At 35.2% G+C, this 27,079-nt stretch overlaps 1 long non-coding RNA gene across 1 annotated transcript in view; it reads right to left on the reverse strand.

Annotated features, from left to right (window-relative positions):
• Positions 1-428: 428 nt before the first annotated feature.
• The window catches only part of LOC110145315 (uncharacterized), a 29,863-nt gene continuing 3,212 nt past the window's right edge, over positions 429-27,079 (reverse strand). The window contains exons 2-4 of the long non-coding RNA XR_002316177.2: positions 17,127-17,193; positions 1,431-1,641; positions 429-857 (exon numbers count right to left, since the gene is read on the reverse strand). This is a non-coding gene — a long non-coding RNA (uncharacterized lncRNA). The remainder of the gene's footprint in view (positions 858-1,430; positions 1,642-17,126; positions 17,194-27,079) is intronic.

Here is a 27,079-nt window from a genome sequence, read left to right on the forward strand (position 1 = left end):
AAAAGAAAAAAAAGTTCAGAGAGTTATTCTCTGTTGTCGATAATTTGAGACTAGAACCCAGGCTCCTTGAAGCCACACTCCATTCCCTTTCTAGATATCATGCTGCCCCCTAGTGTCATCTAGATTTTCATAAGAACTCATGATTTCCTTCACAAGAACAAATTTCCATTAGTGTAAAGATTTGTAAACCTAGAATGCATGAGCTAAATTAAAATGATCCACAGAAGATCTAATATAAAACTCCTTTTCACAGTACTTTGTCATTTATTAGAATTACTGTGAATATTTGAATATATGTCTTATAATCTAAAATAAATCTTCCGATATTAAATTAAGACCCCAACAAGTTAAGAACAAAGTTGTGTATTGGAGCAGGGAAAGGGGACAGATTCACTTAGGGAAAAAAAGCAAAAAATAAACAAAAACAATCCAGCAATACTATCTTTAATTAAAACTCAATCTTTCTTAGTATATCAATCAGTCTTATACATAGCAATGATTTTGTGTAGTTATAGATAGGGTTAACTGGCATCCTACGAGAAAAACCACAAAATAAAAGGATCCAAGCACCACTTTTATAATAGGAGAAATTAAACACTGTGAAAAAAATACAGAGAAACCAAGAGAAATTAGAATATCATAGTAAGTTTTACCATATATTTTCATTCACCCCCTTCCAACAAAAGGATCAGTCAGTCAGCCAGTTCAGTCGCTCAGTCCTGTCCAACTCTGTGCAACTCCATGAATCGCAGCATGCCAGGCCTCCCTGTCCATACCAACTCCAAGAGTTTACTCAAACTCATGTCCATCGAGTCAGTGATGCCATCCAGTCATCTCATCCTCTGTTGTCCCCTTCTCTTAGATATTTACAAATAGAAGAGCAAAAAAAAATCAAATAGAAATAAGCAAATAAAAATATTGACTTGATACATTATGAGAAGAAAAAGAATTAAAAAGTGTGTAACAGATATATCAGGGCAAGACAGAAACAGAAGAGAAAATAGGACAACTAATAAATGAGAGGAAGCAAAGAATTAATTATTACACTAAGGAGGCTGATATACTGAGCTCATTTTAAAATGTCTTTAGAAAAGAATGAAGACAAAAAGTTTAAATAAAGGGGAACTAATGAAGACAATGAAAATTGTTAATAAAAATGTTGGGAGGGAATATGTGGAATATATTGTAAAATAGTGAATAGTGATTCAGAAGATCTTAAGTAGGATTATGAGATTCTTAAAAAGAAAACTGTATGATGGATACACAGTCAAACATATGAGCATCGTCTTGGGCTTAATATATTTAATTGAATTAACTATGAAATTCCAAAAACATTCAAATTAGAGTTTAAATTATGTATTATTCAAGAAAAATCTCACAAGAGATTCAGAAGCAGCACACTGAAAATTGTGTTTTCTTTTTCTTCTTACCTCTGAGTTTCCATCTGATCATCTTCGAAGAGACTTCTTGCATAAAATAGCATTTGTCCAGCACTTTCCAATGCAACTCATTCTTCTAAAACAGTTTTTGTCAGTCTAATATCACATACAATGGTGGAAACTTGAAAGATTTTCCTCTAAGATAAGGAAAAAGACCAGTATGATTATTCTTAGCGCTCTTTTCAACACAATCCTGGAAGTCCTAGCCAGAGAAATCAGGAAAGAAAAAGGAAAATAAAAAATCCAAATCAGAAAGGAAGAAGTAAAAATATCTGTATTTCCAGATGATATGACTTTATAAATAGAAAACCCTAAAGACTCTACCAATTAACTATTATAACTGATAAAGGAATTTAGTAAAGTGGCAGAATACAAAATCAACACACAAAATTCTATTGTATTTATATACACTAACAATGAACTAGAGAAAGAAGAAAATAATTTCATTTATAGTAAAAGCAAAAATGATAAAAATAATTAAAAATAAATTTCACCACAGAGGTGAAAGATCTCTACACTGCAAATGCTAAGACATTGATGAAAGAATTTGAAGAAGACAGAGGACACAGATAAATAGAAAGATATCTTGTGTTCATGATTTGAAAGAATATATATTATTGAAATGTCCATACTACTCCAAGCCATCTATAGATTCAATGCAATCCTTAACAAGAGTCCAAAGTTTATTTTTTATAAAAATAGAAAAAAAAATTCTAAAATTCATATGGAAACAATGCTGCTGCTACTGATAAGTCACTTCAGTTGTGTCCAACTCTGTGTGACCCCTTAGACGGCAGCCCACCAGGCTCCCCCGTCCCTGGGATTCTCCAGGCAAGAACACTGGAGTGGGTTGCCATTTCCTTCTCTAAGGTGTGAAGGTGAAAAGTGAAAGTGAAGTCGCTCAGTCCTGTCTGACTCGTAGCGGCCCCATGGACTGCAGCCCACCAGGCTCCTTCACCCATGGGATTCTCCAGGCAAGGGTACTGGAGTGGGTTGCCATTGCCTTCTCCAATATGGAACCATAAAAGACCCTAAATAGCCAAAGTAATATTGAAAAAGAAGATCAAAGATGGAGTCATCACACTTCTTGACTTCAAATATACTACAAAGCTATAGTAACTGAAAGAGTATGGTACTGGCATTTAAAAAGACACATAACAGGGGCTCTGGTATCTCCATGGTAAAGAATCTGCCTTCCAATGCAGAAGATATGGGTTCTATCCCTGATCTAGGATGATCCCACATGCCACAGAGCAACTAAGCCTATGCACCACAACTACTGATGTACTCTAGAGCCTGGGAACCACAACTGCTATGTCCAAGTGCCTCAACTACTGAAGCCCACATGCCCTAAAGCCTGTGCACTGCAAAAAGAGACATCACTTCAATGTTAAGTCCAAACACCACAACTCAATAGTAGCCCCTGCTTGTTGCAACCAGAGCCCACACAGTAATGAAGATCCATCCATCACAATCAAAAATAAATAAATAAATAAATAATTTTTAATGACACATAGAACGATGAAACAGAATCGAAAGCTTGGAAATAAACTCACACACATGGGCAACCAATCTATGACAAAGGAGACAAGACTATACAATGTATGATCTCCCTTATATGTGAAATCTACAAAAAAAAAAAAAAAAATCCAAACCCATAGAACAGAAAGTAGACTGTTGATTGCCAAGGGCAGGGGTGGAGTGGGGAAAATGTGTGAGGCTAGTCTAAGTGTACAATCTTCCAGTTATAAATGAAAAAGTTCTGGGGATGTAATGCATGTCATGGTGACTATAGTTAACAATGCTCTATTGTATGCTTGAAAGTAGCTAACAGGATAGTCCCAAAAGTTCTCATCAAATATGCAAAATAATGATAACTATATGAGTTGATGGATGTGTTAAGTAACCTTATTGTGATAATCATTTTACTATATATGTATACAACATTGTACATTTTAAACTTATGCCATGTTATGTATCAATTACACCTCAACAAGAATAAAAAGATGGAAGCTTATAAAAACTATCCTTCTCAAGATACTTTTTAAACAGAAAATGAGAAGCATTCTCTGTCAAAATTTGTAGTTAACTTTGACAGAGAATGTTAAATTAAATTAATCAATACCTTTAATTAAAACATAAGTGAAATAAGGTAGACAGAAATAAGGTAGACAGATAAGGATTTAGAATACTGAAAACTTTAGAATTCATCATTGAATTTATTACTGCATAAGTGTGTGTGTATGAGTGTGTGCAAGTGTGAGTGAGTTAGAAATGGAGAGCAGAAGAGAGAATTTTGAAGTATGAAAACATGGAGAAAGATGTCTTTCTTGGGCCATTCTCTACATGTTAGTTCTTTTTATCCAGGCAATAAGAATAGGGACCTATTAAACAATGGACTCTTTCATACCTATGTAGCAAAAAATACAGTGATCATCTATTGCTACTCAGGGTCCACTTCTTCTCTGAGGGAAGAATTGTTAGTTTTTTGTGAAACACTTGAGCCCTCCCCGAGTCCAAGCTTGTGTTTTGAATGGGAAACAATATGGCCTTACTGGCCTTATACATCAAAGCTGAAATGAACACCTGACTCAGACTAGGCCAGTCAGAGCCCTTCTCTGGAGGTTTTTACTTTGGACCATAGGTCATGTTACCCAGTACTTTCTAGATGTATAAGAAATATAAACCTGGAGGGGCTCATTACCATGTTCCCAAACTCTGCCATGTCAGTCTGAATCAAAAGAAGGTAAGGCCAACATAAAGAGGAAAGCAAGACAATGATAGACCAGTCGTCCTGGAGATTAGTCCTGAAGTTTCTTGAATTTGGTTATATAAGATATCTTGGTACCTTTCAAATAAATTTCTTTCTGCATTTAAGCTTATTCAAATCGGTTTCTTATACTTGCAACTGAAAGTTCTGGTGAAAACAATGTAAGAGCAAAATGCATGTTTTCAACAACCAGACCAACTCCACTGAATAATGGATGATTGGCGTGGCCAATTTAGACAAGAATGATAATCTAAACTGTGTGGTCAGAGAGGGTAACAAATACCAAGTAGATTTGCTACTTTAAGCCGGAATGGACTTGTTTAGGGACAATGTTTTCTATACATAACCATCAGACAGGGCTTCCCTGGCGGCTCAGTTGGTAAAGAATCCACCAGCAATGCAGGAGACTCTGATTCAATTCCTAGGTTAGGAAGTCCCACTGGAGAAGGGATAGACTACCCACTCCAGTATTCTTGGGCTTCCCTGGTGATTCAAATGGTAAAGAATATGTCTGCAATGCAGGATACCTGGGCTCGACACCTGGCTCAGGAAGATCCCCTGGAGAAGGGAATGGAAACCCACTCTAGTATTCTTGCCTGAAGAATCTCCATGGATGGAGGAGCCTGGCAGGCTATACAGTCCATAGGATGCAAAGAGTTGGACATGACTAAGCTCAGCACAGCACAACCATCAGACATCTGCATCATATACACTTAGCATGACTAACTGCTAACGTGTGCATTCCTGGGCCCCAGCCTGGACTCGTCAAAACCTCTGCTGAGTGAAAGAGACATCCTTAAAACAGCACCCCAGATGATTCCAATGTGGGTTAAAGATTAAGAGCCACTGCCTTAGAGGAATTGTTTTCATTATTAGGATGCTAATAAAATGCAGTGTTGAGAGGCAATACATGCACATTAAGGATCCAATTGTATAAAGTGAAGAAAATTCCAATGTAGGAGGCAAACCCAGGCAGTGTTTTTCTATTGCCAACATGTTACAATGACTGGAAATGGAGAAAGTACAGATAAAAGCATAGCACTACATATCAATAATAAAGCAGATTAAAGTTTTCTTTTTTATATACATGAAGGGAAAACATTGACCTGATTTTCTTACATATGAAAACAAAAATGATTTCTATACTTATTTATTGCTAGTATATGAATGTGTTTTGTGCCATTGAAAGTATGCATGAAAAATTAAAAATCTATTTGAAGCAATGAATTATTGGCCTATTGTAAAATAACCACCCCGGAATGTCTGTTCAATTTTCCCTCAACTGTATCAAATAAATTTGCCACTGAAATGGTGATTTCAGCTTCCATTAAGACTGCCCATCTGATTTAAACAAATGTTCTCACCTTGAAAAAGAAGTCATAATGATATGGCTTATACTGATTTGAAGAATCTTAAATCAGAGACCCAAATTCAGATAATTTTCAAAGGATAGTTATTTTCTCCAAGTAAATTTCAAATCAAATGAATAAAATATCAAATAGAGAGCCATCAAGTACAGGATCACTAGCTCAATGCAGTTCATTTTTGGAGCTAGCCAGCATGCATTTGTTTTTAAAAGAAACGCAGGAGTTAATGCCTCTGAGAAGAACAGCCACAATCTAACCATCTTGTCAAATCCATTCCCTGGAACCTCAGGGGTAGAGTCTTCCTACCAGCTTCAGGGAGGCCATATCAGCCTTTCCCTCCATTCCTCAGTCTTCCATCATCAGACAGTGTTGGTAATTGGTTTTTAATTGGTTCATTTACCCGAATGATTTATACTGCCTCAGGTAGACAAGATTTAATGACACCCATTACAGGGCTTTAGATTATTTCACAAATAGATATGCATTGTCCTTCAGGATTGAAGATCTGTGCATGTGAGTATTATCATTCATACATCTCTGATGTAGAAAAGTCCAATGCAAGGCTGACAGTGATGAAAATAATAGTTTATCAAGTGGGAACTATGGACCAGGCATTTTGCTAAGGGCTTTATATATGTTATCTTATTTAACAGGCATTTCCATAAAAATAGAAATAAACAGAAACAATGACCAAACAGTTGAATTTGTTTTGAACAGAGACTGTTTATGACTGTTTCTCCTTAACTTTCCAGATGATCAACTCCTTTGCTCAAAATTAGTCACTCTACTGAGTAGTAATAACGTACTTGGAAAATCACTAGGGAGATTAGGTAAGAAATATAGGCTTATTCTTGATTCTGATAATAATTGTAAGATTTTAATCGGTTACTTAATCTTTGGATTTAGGTTGGCTGTCCTGAAAGGACTCGTAGTTTTCAGATAATGTGACTCACTACCTATTCCTATTTCTCATTTTGATTGATTATCTGGGGTGCTAATCTTACATAGTATAACCTATGTTTGTACTTCAGTATTCTCTTGAAACATAATTTCTGCCTAAAAGGAGCTCAGTTAAATATTTTTAAAAGTTTCTTATAACTAATTTGTATATACACATATCATCACATTTGTATTGAGAACTATTGGTATTTAGATATAAAATCTAGTGTTATTTAGGTAGAACAGCAAATTCAATTGATTGAATTTTGGATTGATTGATTTTGGATAAGTTTAGACAGGCACTTTCTAGGATTGGTGATTGTTGTTCAGTCACTAAATTGTGTCCAGTTCTTTGCGACCCTGTGGACTGTAGCATACCAGGCTTCCCTGTTCTTCACTATCTTCTGGAGTTTGCTCAAACTCATGTCCACAATGGAGCAAACTCCAGGAGATAGTGAAGGACAAGGGGCTTTGTACAATTATAAAGATTTGCACAGAAATCATATAACAAATAATCGGGTATGTTATAAAGTATCTTTCTTTAACAAGAAATAGTCTTTGGCAAACCTAGATTTTTTTTCACAAGAATATTTATTACTACTTGGTTTAAAATCTTTAGTGTTTACTTTGTACTTATGGTCCTTGACAGACTTTTGTTAAATATTCATTCTTTTAACATGTACAATTTCTGAGGATAAGGTTGCAATTTTCTAATAGTTTCTCACAGTATCCCAAGTTTAGGGAAGCAGATTTACAAAGACTTTATTTAAGTGCTGTTGTGCCACAACTTTGGATTTGTGAAGGCATATTTAAATGTTATCAGATCTTTACTTGTACTAACATGTGCATTCCTTGATGCCTGAAGTGAATTCAACTCAGTTGTATATAAATGTAACTGGAAGAAAACAGAATGGGGTGCTTACCTCAGAATTTGTCTGTTCTAAGGATGAGAAAAGTAGTCTTAATGTGTCTACTGTATCCTTTTAAACCCAAATAATGAGTGCGTAGGGGCTGAAAGCTCTGTTGACTGGAGAGAATTTAGCAATAGATCTTTTATGTATTTAATGACATCTGTGTATTTCTCTTCTTTAATTGAGCTCTGTGCTGTCCAGTATAACAGCCAATAGCCACTTGTGGCTACCTAACACTAAAAATATGCCTAGGCTGAATTGAGAATGTGCTGTAAATTTAAACACACACCAGATTTGGAAGACCTGGCACATAGAAAAGAATATAAATTATACTTTTAATAACTTTTATATTGATCATGTATTGAAATCATAAATTTTTGTATATGGTGTTATATAAATATTTATTTAAAGTCATTTGTCTTTTTACTTTTTGAAATGTGGCTCTCAAAAATTAAAATTGTATTTGTGGTTCATATTATGTTCTGTTGGCCAGTGCAGATCTAGATTCAGGCTGCATTGTTTCTGACAATTATTCTTTGTCATTGACATATGTGTCTCAATGGTTTGGTGCAACCATTATCTGACAAAAGATTAGAAATAACACAGGATTTTGAGTTTATCCAGATCAGGAGGGTTCACCTACTCTGAACCATCTTGTTGAAACCATCCCTCACATCTTATCTTACCACCATCCCCTTCCCCACTCCCAATCACCATGATATCATTCTAAATTTAATAATTTAGACTTTGAGAAAATAAATTATGCACCACATCTAACACTATGTTCCAAGCATGGATCTCCACTCTTTCCATATCAATTTATTTAATTTTCACAGCAATTCTATGAAGTAGATTTTACTATAATTCTCATTTTATGGGTGAGGAAACTGAGGTACAGAAAGCCTAATAAACTTGCTCAAAGTTCACAGAGCTAATAAAAAGTAAAATTGAAGCATCCTGGAATCAAAGTCTGAATCTGAGCACATATTTTTTGCTCTCATTTGTTTTCATTGACCACAGCTTCTACACCCCTCCTACATGCCATTTTCTGGATTCTTCATGATTCAGGTTCTCCCAGGTCCCTCACTTCCTTCCAGAAATTTCAAAAAAGTATATGCCCTTAGAAGATAGCAGCATCTATAAATATTTGTGACTTTAAATGACATTTTGTTTCTCACCATTACACTTCTAAGGATTTTTTTGTGACAAATATTATCATTATGCAAATTAGTATATTGAGTCACAGAATGTTAATAACATTCCCAAGTTCACACAACCATCAAGGGGTAGTAAAGAGAACCCTGCCAAACAGAATTCATAGCTCACTGCACTAGTCTTGCCTGACATCTATTTACATCAAACTGGGTTCTTCTGTCCTGGGCCGTACCTCTGCCATAGCTCAAACCTTGGTCAATGTAGATGGTCAAAGATCTGTCTGCCATACATGAGTTATCACCACACTGCCACCAGCCTGAGGATGCCTGAACACCCCTTCCTGACAGCATGACATTGTGTTGCCCAAAAAGCTTTTAAGAACATCCCTTTCCCACCATCTATGTCACTGTCTTTCTCCAGGTTATATAAAAGGGATTTTTAGTCATGTTTTATGGCAAGCACAAATGTTGTTTTTGGTCAAAAACCTATGTATCTTAGAAAACAAAACAAAACAAAACTCCTCAGTCTATAATTGTTATCCCCTCATAGATAAAGGGAAGATGAAGTCAGGAAGTGCCATTTTCTCTCTGCTAAATAAGGAAATAAAAAATGCTTTCCAGACATAGGGAGATGGAAAAATTGAAGCTATTAGAAAAGAAATTATTAGTGGATCAAAAACAGTTAAAAGAAATGTGAGTGTTCAGAACTTGACTGGAGAGCAAACTAATCAGCCAATGAAACCGTTTAGAGTTAATAATGAATGTCTCATCTCAACTTGAAACAAATCTGTCTGCTCTATTGGAAACATATAATATCAAAGGAGAGGAAAGCTGCCCCATAAAGGCATGGTAGCATTTGAACATCAATTTGACAGGTAGTGTAATTTTCTTACTAAGGACCGTGAATATCATATTGAAGCCTACTACAGAAATACTACTCCAATTCTCCACATAAGTCATCTGAATAGAAAAAGTTTCAGCAGAAGTCAGAGGAGATATAGGAAAAAGGGCTGAGGCTGATGAATTTCACTTATGACCAAAAAACCATGACCTTGACTTATTTCCATTTAATACTAATCTATTATCTCTAAACCAGGAACGAGTGAAACTAAAATCAGTCAGAAGCCAGAGTTATTTCTGCTCCAGATTTACTCTAAGTAGTGCTATGTCATCTGAATACATTTGTATGCAAGTGACAAGACTTGGAGAATGTTCAGTTCTGATCTGTGCTTTTTCTACTATTTTAAGTCCCAGGGAAAGATGATTGGAACCTCTGTGTTTCCAGTATATAGCACAAGGGGCGTGCATGTAGAAGATGAGAAAAACATTTTCTTAATCTTCTCTCAGTGTTATCTTGTATAATATATTCAGCTTTTTATTACTCATATAGGAAAAAAGTTTTGAGAAATGTCAAGCTAAAATTTCAGTTGTTTTAAAATGTGTTTTTCCCTAGGCGTCCCAGAAGACTGTCACTGTGCAGAGTATGGGAAAATTTTGATTAGTTACGTCTTCTCATTTCAATGTGATTTACCAGAATGCAGGAAACATAACAGAAACTATGATGACATCCCAACTCCCAAATGGTCTCTGGATTCAGGTTTGGTTACAGTCAAGTCATGAAGTAAACTTCTTTAAATATTTTCTGAATGGTGTCCAAATCTTGGGCAAAACTTTATTCTGGTCAGACTAACATATGAATGTACTATGTGAAACTGAAAACATTTGTTGAATTTTATGTATGATTAGGTTTTTTTAAGTTTACAAGGAGCATCACTTCAACTAAAAGTCACAAACTAGGACTTGAGGTTATTTATGAAGCATACTTTTTTTTTTTTTTTTTTTTTTTCCAAAAAAGCCAATATTTTAAAATAAGCCTTTTTGTTAAAATGTGTGTTTTTGTACTCTTTTGCAAATTTTGAAGATCTTATATCTTGTGACCCAGCCTTTCTCACAGCAATAACTTGCAGTGTTATTTAACTTTCCAGTTCTTCAGAGTTCCATCTTTCCCAGGGGGCCAATGGCCAAGTGCCTCAAATTTTAGTTGCCTAGCAAATTCCTATAAGTATTTCACATTGTGACCTTGATCTAAAGAGTCCATGAAAATCCCCCATCAGAGCAAAACTGGTAAAATACAAAGTTCATGAGTGTATTCTCTGTTCCTGCTCTCAGCATGCAAACTACTGCAGAAAACCAGAGTTATGAAAATTGGAACTACTTTTGAGGTCAGAGCTTCCCACCTCCACAGGGTCCAGCAACAATTTTACTTTCTCTGGAAAAGTCCCTTTCACACTTTCTAGATAGCCTATTCCCAACATATATCCTATTCCTGAATTCTCTTTTTCCAGGTTCCTGTCTTTACAGAGAAAATAAAACTCATGGAAGAACTCACTTAACTTACTGTCCTTCTGCTCTACTTTCCTCATGCAGCTGTGTGATCTTAGGCAAACCTTTGAAGCTTTCCTAGCTTCTAATTTCTCATTAGGTCATTGAAGACCTTGTGCCTCACTCTTGATGTGCCAATAATTAAATCAGATCTGTGAATTAATAAGCATGGTGAATAGCAAAGAAATTGCTTTCCTCCATGGGACCACTTACCTTCTCTGTGCCTGTCGCAGAGGATGGAGATGTTTAATTCCCATCCGCCTTTTTCCAAGTTTTTCTTCCCAGACAGTCTGTCTCATTTCACGTCACATCCTTGAACTCCTAAAATATTGTTCATCCACAGGATCCTGTCTTTACTCCTTTTCTACTCCCATTCTACTTATTCTTCAAAGATTATCCCAGACATCCTCATGGATTCTAAACTACTTCCTCTATGCTAATGTCTCCTTGCCTGTACATCAATTTCCTTTTTCATATTTTGGTTATGAGTCTCACTCCTGTCCTTTCATCCTCCACTCTATTGCATAAATATCCCTTAAGGCAAAACTAGTCCTGCCAAAAGCATCTCTTTTAGTTTTTGGCTAACCTAAAGGATAAATTTTAAATTCTTTAGATCACCATACAAAGATCTTATAATAGGTACACACTCATTTTCTGTGCTATCTGTATCATTCCGCTAAAATACACTGTGCTAAACTAAATTTTTCACTTCTTCCTGATTATTTCAGCTACTTTCCCAACTTTGTACCTTTCACATGCTGTTTCTCTTTCCTGGTAATATTTCTCTCTCTGCCCTCTGATATGAATAATTTCATTTCTACTTTAAAATCTAGGTCAAAATGTACCTCAATCTAGAGAATTCTCCATCTCCACAATTAATGTGGATTCTCAAAGTAATTTTCACTTTATTGACATCATTGTACTGCTCCTCTCCTCTTCCACACTCAAAATAAATAATCCCATGCACTCCTTTGAGATTTAAGGGCAGGGATGACATTTCACACCCTAATACAGTACCTGTTGTATGACAGGATAGAGGAAATGATAATTTACTTCAACAAACTTTATTTTGTCCTGATTTAATGTGTTACTCCTCTTAATCCCTGCAGCAACCATATGAGTTACAGATTATTGATTAAGGTAGAGAAAAGTGAGGTCAGTGAAATTACTGGGTTAAATTAATAAATGACAAAACTAGAATATTAATCTCCAAGCTCCAAGCTTTATCTAATATATACACCTTACAGTTTTGTCACTAAATATTTGTTGAATTCGTGAATGATGCAAATAAATCAGTACAAGATGTCTGATAAATTTTTGCCAATCTTCACATAGTTAACTATCAGAATAGTCTGCACTATAGAACTCCTTAAACATTTAAGATATTTTAGCCTTTATTCATGGTGTATATGTACCACAGCTTCCTTATCCATTCGTCTGCTGATGGGCATCTAGGTTGCTTCCATGTCCTGGCTATTATAAACAGTGCTGTGATGAACATTGGGGTGCACGTGTCTCTTTCAGATCTGGCTTCCTTGGTGTGTATGCCCAGAAGTGGGATTGCTCGGTCATATGGCAGTTCTATTTATTCAACACTACATCTAACTAAATTCATTATCTTTTATTCTGCCAAATTAAATACACAATATTCGAAAACTACTTTCCAAAAAGGATCTTAAATTTACCTACTAAACAACATATTTCACCCCATTTCTTAAGTAACAAAGTTTCATTTGTATATGTTTTAATATACTATGAAACTTAATTTTTTTTAAAAGAAAGCTTAATTTTATGCCAAGTAAAACAAAGATATATAGATTGTTGTTATATATATCTCCTAAGATTATTGTTATAAGCTTAATTTAAATTTCAATTATTTTGCTGTAAAACAGGGTCATTGAAAATCCAGGCCATTATTAAAAATACTTTATGGGGATTAGTTTTAACAAGAGAAACTCCATTAATGTACTGTGTAGTAGCAAATGTGCGTTTGGTAATCACTTCAGATTTCACTTAGTTATAATCATATTCCAGTTTTAGCTGCATTATGAAATGCTAATAACAATACCATTAATTAATAATACATATTCATTGAAATTTAGTGACTTAAAATCTAGCTTCATATTTGTATTGTCCTTTGGGACACATATTCCAGACCTAGCATCATATCCAAATATAGTGAGAATAAGATGATCTAACAAGAATAATACTTTTACAACAGAGAAGATGAGGACCAGAAACGACACACATCCTTTGTCTAACATGGCCAAGTCAAGAGGATGACCAAGGACACAGCTCGGTCTGTAGACTCCTAACCTCATAACTATTTTTCTATTATAACTAAATCTATTTTCGGTAATGAAATGACAGAACAATGATCTGATTAAGTCAACTCATTCTATCCTAGATAAGGGATCTATTGTCTTGCTTTTCTTTCTAAGGTTACTCACTAGCCTTTACTACATTACTTTCACATATCCAGTATATCTATAAATTGATTTATTTAGTCAAAACTGTTTGAACAATTAACTTGACTAATTACATGACTAAATTACTGGGTAACAAGAGCAGCTAGTAAATCTATGCTAAAATCTAATCAAACTGGTTATTGCTTATAAATACATTCAGTGGTTGAGGACATATTTTATTCTTCCTTCTATTGATTTAACAGATTCAGCTTTTGAGCGAGGCCATATTCAATTGTTAAAGGTTGTAATAAACTGAAGACAACTTTTTTTACATGACATCAAATAATCACTTTGACTTGCTTTTCATCTTTTTTCTAGTAACTCTGGCATCATGTTTCCTAAGAAGGCAGTATGTTCTGGATTTCCTTAGTTCACTTCTGGAAATCATCATGAGGAAGAAAAGTTGGTATTGTTTGCCACCTGGGAACTCAGGACTGGAGGAGACAGAGGGAAATTGGGTTAATGGCTCACATGAGACAGTAAACAGACAAAGAACAGATACAAAAATTGTGCAAAAAAAGTAAGAAAAGAGAATTTGGTGAATGTGAAGTATCACTATTATATAATCGCAAAAAAAATTTCACTTAGTTACCTTGTTTGCTCCAAGGTTTAGAAACAATTTCAACAATAAAAACCTATTTTTGTTTCCATTTAAATGTTGACCTAATTCTATCTGTGTTAAACAATCATATCATATGAGGAAGTCAATGCCAAAACAAAGATATGTGTTACAGAAAAGAAACTCATAGCTTCTAACTAGTGTTTTATTCCTTTAAAATGTCCAGAAATTGTTATTAGTGAGTTGTCAATTCTCTCTGCTCCTCTATGGGGCTGCAGCTCCTCCACTTTATTTCAAATGCTCACTTCTCTGGAGATTATGTGACAAATGGGACTGGGGTGGATAAGAAGTGATTTAGCCACCTCTAAAGATTATTTTCTCTGGTGCATCCAAATTGTCTAAAATAATTTTTTCCTAGGAAATAGATTTGGGTTTATTTTATAAAGAGGAGGAAATTCTGGGGAAAAAAAAGAAGAAGAAAAGAGAAGCACATGTCAAAAGATAAAATAGTGCAGCAGAAGGATTCATTGCCTAGGTAACTTTTTTCTTCTCTCATTTTATTTTGCGATAAGTTCTCAATGGACTGATTCATTTAAGCTATGATTTTTATTCATATTTTTAAGCTGTTGGGCCTGATGTTGAAATCTCCCTTGTCACCAGTTAGACTTACTAGTTTTAATGATTTGGGTTTTAAATGAAGGTCATTATATAATATCCTGCATTGCATGCAGATTATAAAGTTCCTGCCGGCTTTGCCTTTTAATTAAATTATTCTTTCAAGTGGAATATAGGAATAGAAAAGTCCATCTTCTTTTTATATTGAGGAGACTCTATAGCCAAACTTTTATGCTTTATTACTAATGAATATTTAAAATAATGTTCTTGTATAAATGTCGATTGGATCTAAAAGAAGTATTTGTTTAATAAATCTTTTCCCCCACTCAATTCAATTACCTACATTATGCAGATAATGTTCTGCAACATATGACTCTCTTTTTACATACATATATAGATATTTATAAATATATATATATATATATATATATATATATATATATGTCTCCTGTATCTTGTCCTTCAATTTCTGACATATCTGATACATAGCTAAAGAAAAAAAGAACCGAGAGAGAGAATAGATTTAGCAGTAAATCTGCTGATTAACTCTCCAGAAAAACTGATGGACAAAAAGTCAGGGAAAAGGGGAGAGAAATGTTTACTGGAAAGAACAGAGTGATGGGAGAAATTCTGTGGGAAAAACCCATTGCCCTGGACAGAACCATTTCATCCAGCAGTTCATTTCCCTAAGACAGGTATCCACCATCTTAGGGAAGAAGAGGAGAAAGTCACCAGTTCTGGTTGGAAGGAGAGTATCTGACCATCAATGTGCTGAGACATGCAGAGCCAACAGTGATAGCCAACTTAAAGGGGCATAGAGTATTTCTGTATTTCTAACTCAGATCACTTTATTATGACCATCTCAGCAGACTGTGAGACCAGGAAGCCAGGTATGATATAGGGGAAACTAATAATTCTTGGGTTAGAAAGTAAACACAAAAAGCCAAAAATTGAACCATGATACCAGGAATAAAATGTCTAGAAAGTCACATTTTAGAGTCAAAAAAGTTAAAAACCCTGAATAGACCCATTGCTTTGAAGAATTGAAAGAAGGTTAAAAGGAGAATTAGAAAAGTGAATTTCTGGGAGAAAGTAGTACAGCAGAAAAAAAATCTTTTTTTTTTCCTCTTATCTATTGCCATCTTGAACTGTGTCATAAATCTTGACCAGAAATTTCAGGAGATGACATCTGAATGCTTTTTAAATCTTCCATTTCTGAAAGTTAGTGCTCTAACCTCTCTGGATGGTCTTTGCTATCTATTAATAGAATAATAAACAGTTGTTGGGTGGCACCCATAAGTCAATGGTCTGATTAGGCTATCAACTTGCCACGTCCCTGCAACTCTCTTAACACAATCTGCCACACTATAGGACTGACAGCCTGAGCTTTAGTCTAGGTATTGGGTACCTCTACAACCATTTGATGACTAATGATGCAGGGCCCCTTGTTTATTTGCTTTCTCTGAAATCCGATCCTGTATTTCATTGCCCCTTTCTAGGGCTGATATAGAACTAATTGTTGGCAGATGTGGCAAGTATTTTGAGCCAAGATATAGTATTTGTTTGCACTGTCTGAGTTTTCCGCCTGAACCAGTGTCAGCTCATTGCAGCTGGTTTCTATCAAGGCTCTGTATATCGTAGACCATCCACCTGACAAAACAAGATTTGCCCATGTGACCTTCACTTGAAAGCCTTAAGTACAAGAATTCCACCAAAGTAATAGGGAAATTTTGTTGGAAATTCCTAATCAAATTAATGAATGACTTAATTTAATTTTTATTTACATGTAAACGATGATCTTACAATATATAAGAAAATGTGTCCTTTAAAAACACCATAAGATTTGTGGTTTTAACCCATCATGAATATTAATTTTAGGCTTAAGATTATATTAAATCCTTATCCTCTGTATAAGCATCACATAAAACAAAGCGTACAAACAGCATTTTAGCTTTCATGAAAAAGAGCCATCTCACCTTCAAAATGACAGTAAACAACACAAGCTGAATCCAGCAAACTAATTTTGTCTTTACATTCCTTTCTTTACTGACAGGGTCTTCACTTTTCCCTTACATGCCAGAATCAGTATGGTGAATTATTTTCATGACCTTCCTCTCGTTGTTTTAAATAAATAAAAGATTAGCATTTCAGCCACCCTGTTTACATTAAACTACAAATTCCATAAGCCACAGTAGTGTTTGTGTTTTCAACTTTCATGCATACTTTTTTCAATGGGTGCATGAGTTCATTTGATTTGTTTCAACTACCCAAAATATTTTAAGAGCGCTGCACTGTAGAGAGTATTTATTTGAAGTAGCTGTGGATAATTTGCAAACTCTGTGATAATACAGTGGTCTTTACTAATGAAACAGAAAGGCTTTTATTCTGTAGTCTCCCTGACACTGCAGGAAATAAAATCTCAAAGAGACCTAAGCTTTTATTAAAATGATTTTAGTGTTGGATTATGTCTACTCCTTGGGTTGTAATGCATCTAACATAATGTGATTCAAAGGCAATTTTACCTGTTTTTATGCCATCTATGCAGGTACAAGATCCTTTACAGTATCGTGGAATAAAAGTTGTCCAAATCTGAAACAGTCCATTAAAAGATGTATAGTTAGAAAAGCACAAAGCAAAAGGAATCAATCTCACTTTGAGATTTGAAAAACGTTGAAAATAAATTTATTTAGGAAAGTTCAAGGTATCTTACCCTACCAAATATAAGATGATCATGAAATGTTTTTTCAGTCAATTTGAACAGATAAATACTTAGGGATGCAAGAGAGGTAGCCAAATGTCTACTGATAATATTAAACTAATTGTACTATTTATGCATATTTAAAACATGGAAAATAATAAAGTAATTATTAATATTGTTTTATTCACTCTAATTTCATGATTGTTTTTAAAAATTCTTCACTGCATTTTTTTACCTCAGTCTCTTAGTCATCACTAGAGAAAGTTTTAAAGTTTTTAAACAAAAATTTTCCAAAGAATATTATTTTTAGATTCACCTATGATTGTTTGTAATATAACACATTTTTTCATTCTTGTGTGAATTGTCCCTGAAAAGTATATTGCAAAAGATAAAGAACCCCTGAGCTTAATATTCAAACATGTTTCTCTTTGTTGTTTTGATCTCCAAACCATAAAGTACAGCATTTGTAAACCAGATTCAACAGCTATTAAGAAAAAAATCTTTATTAAATTTCTGTTTCTTTGTTTATAACAATCCCATCAGCTAACCTCTGAGGTCATGCAAAGACAGCATCGATCTTAGGAAAAAATAAAGTGACTTGGCAAAGAGAATGCTGATGTTCAAAATAAGATAACTGGAAAAGATATAGTGAGATATTTTATAATATTTTATAAATGCTTACATGTATATCAAGTAATTTTCTCCTTTAAAGAGATAACATAACAAGTTGGAATTTCTTCTTATTTTCAGGCATACACAGTGCATTCTTCCTCAAAATTATTCAAGTATCCAAGTATTATTTTAGTTTCCTAATTACTGTCAAGATAAATTACTTGAAATTTTGTTTAAATATGTATCTATTTATCAAATAGTCAACACATTCTCATATTTAATACTCAACAAGTATTTGAAGGTATATGACAAAAAGCCTCCCTCTCAGCCCATCTGCCCCATCTAGTGCTCTGTCCTGAAAGCAGCCAATGTTATGAATCTTTTTGTATTATTCCAAAGATATCTTATGTGTATCTGAACTGATATGTATGTATAATATCTTCTGTCCTTTTAAATACTAATGATCACAGTTTATGCATGTAAGGTTATACTTTACCCTTTTATTCATCATCATACTTTGGAAATAATTTCATGCTATAGCTGTTTCTAATATCTTGCTCTTAAAAACAATACTATAACTAAAAATAAGAGACAATAATCTTTTACATATGTTGTTTGCAGGTAAGTGTATATACCTGTAGTGTAAATTCTTGGAGGTAGAAATTCTGTGTTGGAAGGTAAGAACATTTGAATATTTGACAGAAATTGCCATAATGCATTTCCAATTAAGATTTTTTCCAATAAATATTCTCATCAACAATTTCAGTATCTTTTCCCTGCCCATGGTGTAGTTAAACATTTTTTTAAAGGATTAAGTGATAGCAGCTGCATTAAGTGCACATCAATAGATGAAGGGATAAAGAAGTGGTACATATACACAATGGAACATTACTCAGCCATAAAAAAATGGACTCTTTCTTTTCGACAAAATGGATGAGTCTATAGAATATTGTGATAAGTGAAATAAATTAGACAAAGACAAATGCTGCATGATTTTACTTATATGTGGAATCTAAAAACAAAACAAAAGAACAAATTATTAAATAATCAAACACAACAAATAGAAACAGAGTTTTAAGTACGGAGATCAAATAGGTGGTTACCAGGTCAGGGGAAGGAAAGAAATAAGTGAGGAAGATTACAAGGTACAAACTTCAGTTGTCAAATAAATGAGTTACGGCTATGAAATGTATACTGTGAGAAATAGAGTCAATAACTATGTAATGTGACACATCATAACTATACTTATTGTGGTGATCATTTTGAAACGTACAGAAATATAAAATCACTGTGTTGTATAACAGGAATTACCATAGTGTTGTAGGTCAATTATTCTTCAAAAACAAACTCATAGAAAAAGAGATGAGATTTGTGTTACCAGGTGTGGGAGGGTAGAGGGAGGGGGGAATTCATGAAGACAGTCAAAGAGAAGATAAGATAAATAATTATGAAGAATGTAATTTACATGATAAATGAAATTAACATTGCCATATTTTATATATGAAAGTTGCTAACAGAGTAAATCCACAGAGTTCTCATCACAAGGAAAAGATTTTTCTATTTAATTTTGTACCTATAGGAGATAATGGATGTTCAGTAAACTTAGTTGGGCAATAATTTCATGCTGTGTGTAAGTAAAATTATTATGTTGTTCTTAAACTTACACAATGCTGTATGTCAATTGTATCTCAATAAAACTAGAAGAAAAAATTAAATTAAACATAAATGAATCACAGAGGTGAAATTGGAGTGCGATATCTGGGGGGAAAAAACACTTCTTTGAATATTTAATAATTAAAAAATAACTTGAAATTATAAGACAACAGTGAGATAATCAAGAGGTGCAATGAGCATTGTCCAATAGGTTTTTGGTCAATAGTTTACTACAGGGAGAAATAACACTTGGAAAACATGAGTCAGAAAGTGAATGAAGCATCAGGCTAGATAAACAGCACTGTCCAAAGTTCAAATCTCATTTAATTATTCAGAATAAATTTAGAGTTTTCACATAGGTGGCACCATGGTTCACTGATATGATTTCTTAAAGCTTACCGAACCAACATCTATGTGACTAAAGATTCAAATTGTCTAATAGCATGAAATATTTGGAAACATCATTAATCCGAATACTGTTTACATTAGTTTCATTGTTAAAACGCTCACTGCAAAAGGTAATCTTTGAATTTCTACAAGTGTTTGATTCTTCTTAATATTATAATTTAATAGCATAGCTCATTATTGTTGCTGCTTACTCACTAGGTTGTGTCTGACTCTTTGTGACCCCATGGTCTGCAGCACACCAGGCTTCCCCGTCCTTCACTACCCCCCAGAGCTTACTCCAGCTCATGGCCATTGACCCGGTGATGCTGAGCAACCATTTGATCCTCTGTTGCTGCCTTCTCTTCCTCCCCTCAGTCTTTCCCAGCATCAGAGTCTTTTCCAATGAGTTGGCTCTTCTCACAGCTCATACATTATTTTATACAGATAACTGCAATCAAGTTACAGAAACTTATAGCTACTTGTGGTTTTACCTTCTTTCCCCCAAAATATAAATTCTAAGCAATTAATTTTCTAAAAATTCTCCTACTGTGAATACTACAATAGTCACATGATGAACAATAACATTTATGCACACATCTTATTCATACTTGTTGCATCGATGAATAAATTTAAGCTAGTAGTTAATCAGTTAGGTCTGTCATCATGCACAAACAGTTTATAACAGTTTACTCCAGAATGTTTCTATATGTTTGGAGAAAGTGAAAAAAAAAAAAAAAGGGAAGAATTTTGCTGTTTCCATGAAGAGGAAATAATCAGCTAACTGATGTATTCATCCTTTATCCAACTAGAGTTATAAAGAAACTATTTTGAAACATTGCAATTTGAAATCAGATCTTATTAAAATAGTAATAGAGCCTACTATACAGAATGATGTCAGAAAGTCAAATGTTGCATATTACACACATATCTGGAATCTAGAAAGGTGGTACTGAGGAACTTATTTGCAGGGCAGCAGTAGAGACACAGTGGCTAGCAAAGGAGATGGTTAGACAGCATCACTGACTCAATGGACATGAACTTGAGCAAACTTCAGGAGATAGTGCAGGCTTTTGCCTAATGTTATGTTTAGCCTTATTTGAGGAATTCTTTAAGCAGTCCCTTAACTGTCCTCCCATATTTATCTGTTCTGATCTTACAGAGGTCTGTGATGTGCATTCTTCAGTTTAAAAGTTGTATGCCCCTATCTCCAGAGGTCATCATACCACTTCTGCTGCAAACCAGAATTCTCCTAGGGGCTAAATTCTCAAACTCTGGAATTGTCCTTTGTGTATAGCTCCAGAAAGTGGGAAATTTATGCCATATAAGAATCCTCTACAGTAACACCAAAATTGCAGTTATTGGCTTGCAGCATTAAAATAAACAGATTAACTGGAATGCATGTATGCAATGTTTAATTTCTAAGATTGTATTCCATGGCCGATCAGTGTGGAAGTCTATGGCCTGTAGGTATTTAGGCAGAGACCACCATATTTTTTGCTACCATGGCCCCCAGGCTTCTTAAAAATCTCTCATTCAGAAGGAAGTTTCTTAGGCTTTTAAGAGTAGGCATTGGAGAAACCCAGCATACACAAAAGATAGAAGAAGTTAAAATCGCAAGTCAAAATTAAGGCAGAAAAATTAAAGTCCAATGTAGCCTTTGTATCAAAGAGTCTTGTCAACCTAAGATTAGTTGATGGGGCATGGCAATGTGATTTCTAAGCAGTGGTAAGATGCCACAACATTAGGTTAGTGAACAAGTCACAGAACAAAGAAGGTCATCCAAGGGTCAGATGAAGAAGCTACCGCCCAGACAATTAGCATAGAGTCAGACCCAGAGGCTGTGTCAAAAGGACCAGCCTCCAATAGTCCTGAATTGGAAGGAAATATGTAGTAAGGAAATATATAAGGAAATACGGACACAAGTTCAGATCTCTCTTACTAGTGGGAAGGACCTACAAGGTTGATAAGGGGTACCTGGAAGGGAAAGGGTACAGTTTGAGCTTTTAGGTAGCAAATCTTTATTGCTGAAAGCCAAGGCAGGGCCATGGCAGGTGGTAGTGGAAGATGATGAATTGGAAGTTTCATGGCACTTATCAGAGACTTTGATAAAGCATTGTTCAGCCCCCAGGAAGCAGTATGATGACCTCTGGAGATAGGGGCATAAAACTTTTGGGCTGAAAAATGCACATCACAGACCTCTGTAAAATCAGAATGGACAAAAATGAGATGACAGTTATAGAACTGCTAACTATCTTACATTCCTTGACTTCCTCAACTATCTTGCTAAAGATAACATTAGGCAAAAAGTCTCTGTTAGCTTATTTAGCCCATTGTGAAGTCTGATCCTTCACCTTTACTGCCTTTTTTTTTTTTTAACTTATTACCATTCTCAGTCTTTGTGGCTCAGCTGGTAAAGAATCTGCCAGCAATGCGAGAGACCTGGGTTTGATCCCTGTGTTGGGAAGATCCCCTGGAGAAGAGAAAGGCTACCCACTCCAGTATTCTGGCCTGGAGAATTCCATGGACTGTATAGTTCATGGGGTCACAAAGAGTCAGACACGACACAACTGAGTAACTTTCAATCAATCAATCCTCAGTCAGACCAGCATCCCTCTTCTCTTTGTTCTATCTCTTTTTTCTATTTCATCTATTTGTGTAAGTTCTGCTTATTACTTTTCTTTTGTGAGTAGCCTCTGCCTAGTCATACAAACTGAAATTGTAGTTTCCACCTCTGGTTGCCTGTCTTTCAACCTAGTCTCACTGCTTCTGATCTTATAAATTTAACACCTAGAACAGACCTTGGCTATGCCCCTCACATCAATTCTGACTTGGCCAAAATTTTCCGAACATTTAGGATTTTTGTTGTTAGGATTTCAGTCCTGTCAAACCCTTTGTGACCCCATGGACTGCAGCACTCCAGGCTTCCCTGTCCTTCACCATCTCCTGGAGCTTGCTCAAACTTATGTCCATTGAGTCAGTGACACCATCCAACCATCTCATCCTTTGTCATCCACTTCTCCCCCTGCCCTCAATCTTTCCCAGCATCAGGGTCTTTTTTAATAAGTCAGCTCTTTGCATCAGGTGGCCAAAGCATTGGAGCTTCAACTTCAGCCTCAGCCCTTCCAATGAATAATCAGGATTGATTTCCTTTAGGATTGACTTGTTTGATCTCCTTGCAGTCCAAGGGACTCTGAAGAGTCTTCTCCAGCACCAGAGTTCAAAAGTATCAATTCTTCAGTGCTCAGCCTTCTCTATGGTCCAACTCTTACATCCATACATGACTACTGGAAAAACCATAACTTTGACTAGACAGCCTTTTGTTGGCAAAGTAACATGAGGGATATATTAATAGTCCGGGCTCTCTATATTTGGAGGTAATTTAGCCTACTAATGGCAAAAAGAATATTCAAGGAAGAATAAAAGTTTGTCAATTTAGTTTTTTTTTTTAACTGGTATTTTGTTCAGATGATTTTTTAGTTCCTTTTTTTTTCAAATTAATAATTCTATTTATCAACCTGGGCTTCCCTGGTGCCTCAGACGAGGTAAAGAATATGTCTGCAATTCAGGATACCTGGGCTCAATACCTGGGTCAGGAAGATACCCTGGAGAAGGGAATGGAAACCCACTCCAGTATTCTCTTTTTTTTTTCCATTTATTTTTATTAGTTGGAGGCTAATTACTTTACAATATTGTAGTGATTTTTGCCATACATTGACATGAATCAGCCATGGGTTTACATGTGTTCCCCATCCCGATCCCCCCTCCCACCTCCCTCCCCACCCCATCCCTCTGGGTCTTCCCAGTACACCAGCCCTGAGCACTTGTCTCATGCATCCAACCTGGGCTGGTGATCTGTTTCACCCTTAATAATATACATGCTTTGATGCTGTTCTCTCGAAACATCCCACCCTTGCCTTCTCCCACAGAGTCCAAAAGTCTGTTCTGTACATCTGTGTCTCTTTTCTGTTTTGCATATAGGGTTATTGTTACCATCTTTCTAAATTCCACATATATGCATTAGTATACTGTATTGGTCTTTATCTTTCTGGCTTAATTCACTCTGTATAATAGGCTCCAGTTTCATCCATCTCATTAGAACTGATTCAAATGAATTCTTTTTAATGGCTGAGTAATATTCCATTGTGTATATGTACCACAGCTTCCTTATCCATTCGTCTGCTGATGGGCATCTAGGTTGCTTCCATGTCCTGGCTATTATAAACAGTGCTGCGATGAACATTGGGGTGCACGTGACTCTTTCAGATCTGGTTTCCTCGGTGTGTATGCCCAGAAGTGGGATTGCTGGGTTATATGGCAGTTCTATTTCTAGTTTTTTAAGATAGAAATATAGATCAATGGAACAGAATAGAAAGCCCAGAGATAAATCCACGAACCTATGGACGCCTTATCTTCGACAAAGGAGGCAAGAAAATACAATGGAAAAAAGACAACCTCTTTAACAAGTGGTGCTGGAAAAACTGGTCAACCACTTGTAAAAGAATGAAACTAGAACACTTTCTAACACCATACACAAAAATAAACGCATAATGGATTAAAGATCTAAATGTAAGACCAGAAACTATAAAACTCCTAGAGGAGAACATACGCAAAACACTCTCCGACATAAATCACAGCAGGATCCTCTATGACCCACCTCCCAGAATAATGGAAATAAAAGCAAAAATAAACAAATGGGACCTAATTAAACTTAAAAGCTTTTGCACAACAAAGGAAACTATAAGCAAGGTGAAAAGACAGCCCTCAGAATGGGAGAAAATAATAGCAAACGAAGCAACAGACAAAGGATTAATCTCAAAAATATACAAGCAACTCCTCCAGCTCAATTCCAGAAAAATAAATGACCCAATCAAAAAATGGGCCAAAGAACCCACTCCAGCATTCTTGCCTAGAGAATTCCATGGACAGAGGAGCCTGGCAGGCTACAGTCCACAGGGTTGCAGAGAGTTCAGTGACTGAGCGAGTAGGACTTTCACTTTAGTCAGTATTATTTTAACACAGCAGAAGCCATAGCTTTCAGGATATAGAACAGTTATGTAAGACTAGGTTCTGCAGAAAAATCAAATATTTGTATTGTTTTTTTTCTAAATATGTGGAGAAAGTGAGTCTAAGACTTTAAAAAACAAAATGTAGAAATATTTTTATAATAATCAATAGAAATTAAGAATTCTCAACCCTTTTCATTGCTTATCTCTTTGATGAAATTCTGCTAGGTTAGAAGTTCCACTGTGAATAAGAAGACATTCTGAGCGTTCAGAGGAGTGAACTACTAGATATTTTTTTCCTTTACTGTTTGGTCCAGGGTCCATAAAAAATTGATGTTCTCTTCTCAGGTAACATGCTTATTTTTATCTACATGAAACTCATTGATTTTCTTCCAATTTGGTGTTAGCCTCTTCATTCCACTATCATTCCCGAGATAACGAATGATATTTTCATAGGCATGGCTAGTAATCAATATAGACAAGCTCTGCTCATTGATTTGAGGAAGGCCTTTGATCTGGAAAATCACCAATTATGGCTATTTAAAGTAGATTCAATTGGATTAGGTAGAACAAAAAGAACTGGTATGTATGATATTCTTTAATAGTTTTAAAACCTAGATAGACACTAAGTTAAATATAAGGCCTCTTAAAGAATAGGGTTAATTTTCATTCTTTCAATTTTAAATGAAGATTTTCCTGCACAGACCACTTTATTTTTAAATTTTTTATGTCTGTATAATGTGATACTCCTATAAGGGACATCCCAGGTACAAGGTAATTGACGATTTGCAGTGTGTTTCTGACAACCTTCAAATCCTAATTAATAAAAATAGATTCAGCTTAAATATTGATATGCCAAGCATTAGTCTTATTTTAACTGAAAAAGGTGGACTTCTGGTCCCAGCAAATTAAGTCTTTAATGGTATGCAGGCTACCTGGTTGATTGATCTATTATTACATTTTTGAGTGGAACTTGAAGTTACTATTATTTTCAGGCTATGGCCAAATTTGAATTTGAAATGAGAATGTGGATTGTTTCTTGCCTACATGAGACTAAGTATTCCCCAGACCACAATCTATATTATTTAATGTACAATGATCTATATTGCTTTTGAAGATCATGAATCATGAAATATACTGGAAAAAAAAGAAGGCAGAGAGCCCAGCTGTGTTTTCCCTTCCATGTCCTCTCTCTGTGCAGTCCTGAATTCTGGCAGAAGACCTATCCTAAAGCTGTTTAATTTGTGATTTACAACAAAGGTTACGTAATAGAGACACCTGGATTCTGATGCCAACTCAAATCAATTAAATTTGCTGTGTATGCAACTTGAAAGATTATTTAATCCCTTTTTCTGTAGTTTCCTTGTATACAATAATAGCATCAACTGTATGGCTGCTGGCCTTGGATTTGGAAAAAGCACAGATGTGCATATGATGGCTCAGCAGTAAAGAACCTGCCTGCCAATGCAGGAGATGCAGGTTCGATCCCTGGGTAGGGAAGATCCCCTGGAGGAGGAAATGGCAACACACTCCAGTATTCTTGCCTAGAGAATCCCATGGACTGAGGAGTCTGGGAGGCTACAGTCCATGGGGTTGCAAAGAGTTGGACACGACTGAGCAACTAAACAACAACCTAGGTTTTGAGACTTAAAATTAATACTTAGTAACAGCAATACTTAATGCTTATAATTATTTACTTACCAATTACTTTGTGTAAGTAAATTTCTAAACATTTTAAGTTATTTAATCCTCCCAACAACCCTATGAATGACATATTCTTTCTCTCTCCATTTTATTGGTAAGGAAATGGTAACCATAGAGAGTTTAAAGCTATCTGCCCAAAGTCATAAGCTCATAAATTGTCAAGTGAGTATTAAAATACAAGTATTCTCATCTCAGGGCCTGTCCTCCTATTATTACTAGACACATGTAGATATTTAGGATAGAAATTAGCACACAGTAAGTTCTTAATAAATACTGAATGTTAACAAATGAAAATAATAATTGCCCCGAATTTCAGAAATCTGCCCCTTCAGATTTAAAGAAAAATAGTTTTAGATCTATATTTAAAATGACTTCTTATTTCTGTAGGTTTGGAGTCCTACAGAAAAGTCCAGAGGCT

The sequence above is a fragment of the Odocoileus virginianus genome, chromosome 1, assembly GCF_023699985.2.
Source record: "Odocoileus virginianus isolate 20LAN1187 ecotype Illinois chromosome 1, Ovbor_1.2, whole genome shotgun sequence".
NCBI lineage: Eukaryota > Metazoa > Chordata > Mammalia > Artiodactyla > Cervidae > Odocoileus > Odocoileus virginianus.